This window comes from Gymnogyps californianus, unplaced genomic scaffold (assembly GCF_018139145.2).
Source record: "Gymnogyps californianus isolate 813 unplaced genomic scaffold, ASM1813914v2 HiC_scaffold_62, whole genome shotgun sequence".
Taxonomy (NCBI): Eukaryota; Metazoa; Chordata; class Aves; order Accipitriformes; family Cathartidae; genus Gymnogyps; species Gymnogyps californianus.
The window spans coordinates 274,060-278,932 of NW_026114455.1; positions in this window are offsets into that span (position 1 = coordinate 274,060).

The window sequence follows — 4,873 nt, forward strand, 5'->3', positions numbered from 1 at the left end:
GCAGCGCCCCTTGCCCCGCCGGGGCCGCGCAAGCCCCGCAGCCTTGCGCAGAAGGAGGAGCAGAGGCGGGAGCTGGAAGCGCAACAGGCTGAGCTGCAGGAAGAGCGGCTCCGCACCCAAGAGCTGCGCCGCTGCTTTGCTGCTGAAACCCGGGAGCTGAAGGCGGCTTTGAGAGGGAGCGGCAGCTCCTGGCAGAGCGGCTCCAATCCAAGTGGGAGCAGCGACAGGCTCTGGAGGTGCGGCGGCTGCAGGAGCTGAACCAGCGGCAGCGGGTGGCAGAGACCCGCCAGCTGCTGCGCTGGAAGGAGGCTGCTCCGTGAGGACAGGAGCTGCTGCGGCAGGAGTGTACACACCATTCGCCAGACGCGGGACCTGCAGCGGCAGCTGGCCGAGGAGATGGTGAGGCCCAGCAGGAGCCGCAAGGAGGCCCAAAGCAAGCTCCAGGACGTCCTCAGCAAGCTACGCTGGGAGACGGATGGCTACCAGCCCAGCGTCTGCCACCTCCAGAACCAGCTGCAGCTGGAGAGGAGACTCTTCATCAAATACATCCTGCAGCAGTTTGAGGGCGAGCTACCTGCCTCCCCCTGCACGGCCCAGCCCAAAGGCCCTCCTGGGCACCAGGGCCACCAGGAGACGCAGAGCTCCTGCTCCTCTGGCAGAAATGGGAGGCCCTGGCAGCACTGCAGGAAAGAGCACCGGAAAGCCACAGCGCTGGGCAGCAAACAACATGTAAGGCTGTGGCAGATGCTCAGCTCCAGGTGCCAGAGGGAAAGACTTGGTGCTGCCTGGCAGCGCTTGCAGCCGGCTCCTGGAGCAGAAGGCCCACCTGCAGCGTCTTCTAGAAGACCTGGAGAGGCAACAGAGTGCCCTTGAGATGGAGAACCACCTCCTGAAAAGGAAGGCTCTCCAGAAGCGTGCAAGGAGGCAGAGAGGCTGCAGCAGAAAAATGCTCAACTAGCTGCCCTCACCTCACAGCTGGAAGAAAGATCCAGGCAGCTGCAGGCGATCATCGATCGCCTGACCAATACTCGAGTGCCACTGCCCATCCAAAGCTCCACTGAGGAACTATGCATGGCATCGTTCCCTCAGCAGGGGGATGGAGAAATGCGAGAGCCTGCCGGAGCTTTGCTGGCACAGAACAAGCAGCATGACTTCTCACAGAAGGCAGCTGAGGAGCTTCAGGCCCAAGTGGCTGCAGATGAAGAGGGCTCCTATTATGCGAGCACCCACAGCCAAACTTGTGAGGAGTTACAGGCGCAGCTCACGGAGATGACAAACGAAAACACCCGCCTGGCTGAAGAAAATGCTCGCCTCCGCGGGCAAGTAGGTTTGACAGAACAGGTTCAAGCTGAAAATGCTGACCTGAAAGGGCAACTAGCGCGAGTGGCAGAGGAGCGAGATTCTGTCATCCAAACGAACGTCTGTCTTCAAACCCAGCTGGAAGAGGCAGAGCGCAAACTGAAAGCCATGAGAGAAATGGCAGAAAGCAGTCAACAGCTGCAGAAGGAACATGAGGAGACAAAGTTGGCGCTCCAGAGGAAAGAAGAGGAAGACAAGTGTTTGCTGAGGGCTCAGGCAGAAGCACACAGGGAACACGAAGAAACCCTGCAACTGTTTCGAGCCCAGCTCATTCAGTATCAGAAGCTAAACGAACAACAGCAGCTATTTCAGAAACTTGAATGGCTGGAAAGGGAAAGTTCCAACTGTATGATTTCCAGGCCACGCCAGGCTAACTTGGGAGCAGACAAGGAGTCCATTCTCCTGGAGGCTATGAGAAAACAACCAGCAGAGCTTCGAGCATTCATAGCTCGATACAGCTATGATCCTTTCGATGGTCCCAAGGAGCGGCCTGAACTAGAGCTTCCTCTCGTTGCTGGACAGTATGTTTACATCTTTGGAGAGGTGGATGAAGACGGTCGGTATGTGGGAGAGCTGACGGATGGCACAAGAGGCTTCGTCCCTCTAATCTTGTTGAAGAAGTTTCAGATGACGGACAACCTGATGACACCAGAGTCTCTCCAGAGACAAGTGATTGGTAGCGGACACAGATGATGTCTGTCCTGTCTTCTTGTATCTTCTTCTTAAACCTTTTATTGACAATCTCTCTGCGTAATCTCACTCTCTATCCTGTGTGTATGTGAACTGAAAGGACTATGTGACAGCTACTGGGCGTCTGGCGTGGGTGGACTGGGTGCCAGCTACTGGAGTCAGCCGGGGGAGTAGGCACCCCTGGCTTGTGGTGCCAGCTACTGGCGTGGGTCCAGTGCAAGCTAGTGGAGTGAGTTGGGGGTCTCGGCCACCAGGCACTGGGGCGGGAACGGTGTGTCCCCTGGGTGGGACACTTGTGCCACTGGGTGGGATCAGCATGAGCGAGGTGAATGAGAGGCTCTGTGAATTTCTCTGTCTTCCCAAACCTGGTGTGCATGGGATGTGCGTGTGTATTCACCAGCAAACTTCAAGCTGGACCAGCTGGTGACTAGGGCGGGCCTCAGGTCTGGGCTGGGATATGAGGTGGGCAGAGGGTTCGTGCTGGCACCTGGGGAGATGCATGAGTGTGCGGTGCCTGCAGGACAAATGTGTGAGTGCTGCATGTTTGCAGGGTGCACCAAGATGGAGCTGTCAGCAAGTAGGGGACCCGTGGGGTGGGTCAGAGGGCCAGGATCCAGGCAGGGGTACCGGGGGGACAGAGGGGCTGTGCCAGTACTCAGGGGATCCATGAACATGCGTGTGCTTGTGAATGGAGAGAGTGTCGTGTGTGTGCCTGCGCTGGTGACCTCCTGTCTCTGCCAGCCCAAGACTAGCAGGGGATGTGGCTGGCTGTTTGTATTTTATGTGAGTCCTGCATGTAGGTGCTGTTGACAGCAGCACATCATCTGTGGCAGTCTGTGTGACGGGCCCTGTCAGTGTCCTCTGCGTGGGTGTGTCTGTGTGTGTGCATCTCTGGGATGCATGCTCAGCTTTGCTACAAATTACACCTGCAAGCGGAAAAGCGGCAGCTGCATCTCTCAGCCTGGGCAAAGACTCCAGATCCCCAGGCACCAGGCTGGGCTCCAGCAGCCAGGCAGGACTGTACTGAGCGGTACTGGTCTGTACTGGGTTCCAGCGGCATGGCAGGAGGGGTCCTGGCCTGGAGTGGCTGGAAGTTGTGGCCAGTCTTGACATCCCTTAACACTTTGGGTCTGTGGGCTACATGGGGGAGCTGAATCCTGCTTCATCCCGAGGGCTTCCAGCTGGGGATGAGATGCCTGCATTGCTTCAGCTGAATCCCTGTCCGGCACAGGGTTTAACCAACACCTCCCTCTCACTGCCTGTGTGTCCTTTTTGTTATGGGTCAGGAATATGAGTGTCCAGAGGGGAACATTTACATCTCTCATAGACAGCCATGCTCTGGTAAGACAAACCATGCTTTTGCAATCAGTCTCTCTCCACTCTTTAGAGAGGGACAATTGGTAATTACTGCAGTCAGCTAAAAAGTCCATTCCCCAAGGGTGACTCTGCTGCCTTTCAGGAGCTGTCAGCCCTGGAGCCCCTGGGACATCTCCAGGGAGCCCAGAAGGGCAGAGAAAGTGATGCCTTGGGCTGGTCCTCTGCTCCTGAGCTGGGCCGGGCTCCTGGGGTGGAGGGAGCTCCTGGCAAGCAGGCAGGGCTGCAGAGAGACAGCTCTGCCCAGGAGCAGCTCCCCTGCAAAGCGCAGCGGGGCTGAGAGCACTGCCTGCAGGCAGTGAGGGGAGAGGAGCAAGGCAGAGAGAGGTTAGCGGGAGGACAGCTGAGCTCTCAGTGTGGGAGAAATCTTCACAGGGCTGTACGTGGTAAGACTCTGGCTGCAGGGCAGTGCACATGAGGATCCTGGAGGGGTCTCCATAATCTGGTATATCCAAAGCATCTGTCAGAACAACCTTCACAGTTTACCCAGTTTGTAGGGAGACATGCTGCTGAGCAAAGCTTCCCTGCTGCATCGTCAGAGGGACAGGACACAACAGCTGCCTTCTCCCAGGTATGGCTGCAGGTGTGTGAAGCTGGGTGTGCACCCAGGGGTGCCCAGGACTGTCCTTCCAAGCAGGGTCCCTACACCCCAGGGGCCTGTGCGCCAGGGCAGGGACTCTGCCACCTGCCAGGCTCAGCACTCAGCCTGCCCAGGGAGCTCCCCGTAGCACTTCGGGGAGAAGCTGTAGGTGGAAAGAGCAACCCCCGGCAGGGCAGGGTCCTTCTGCTGTTGAGAGGGTGCTGCGTGGGCCAGGGCTGCTCAGAGCTCCACGTCACCCGCAAGGCATTTCTGAGGGCAGTTTTGAAGAGGAATGTCAAGGTGGGGGTTAAATGAAAGGGAAGGAGCCTGTGCTTTATGTTTTCTCCTCTTGGTTTGCTGGGTTGGCAGTGACTGCATTTTGGAGAAGGCACTGAGACCCCAACTCTCATTAGGACTTGTCTGAGCTGCTCTCAGGCCCCCGCACACACAGAGATGCCCCTGGGCAGTGCCCTGCTGTCAGGAGGTTTCTGCAGGGCAGCGCTGAGCACACAGTGGGTGGGATGAGGTCTGTGAGCACTGACAGGGAGGAGTCCTGAGGAAAGAGAAACAGCTCCTGGCAGACATCTCCAGGCAGCAGAGACATTGGCAGGGAGGGAGATGGAAGTGCCACCAGAAACGCCTTGGGAGAGGCGATTTGGGCACCTCCCTGCCATCCCCTGCAGTGCAGACACCTTAGCCGGAGCAAGCCCCTGGTCTCCTCTCCCACCCACCCAAGCCTCTGCCGTTAAGGCCATGGGTTACAAGGCTGAGTTACCTCCTCGGCAGCCCAGCCTCTGATGAGGAGAAACTCCCTTGTGCCTGTATGTCTTCCCTGTATTGCCTCCATTGGCAGGAGCATTGGGGTATTTC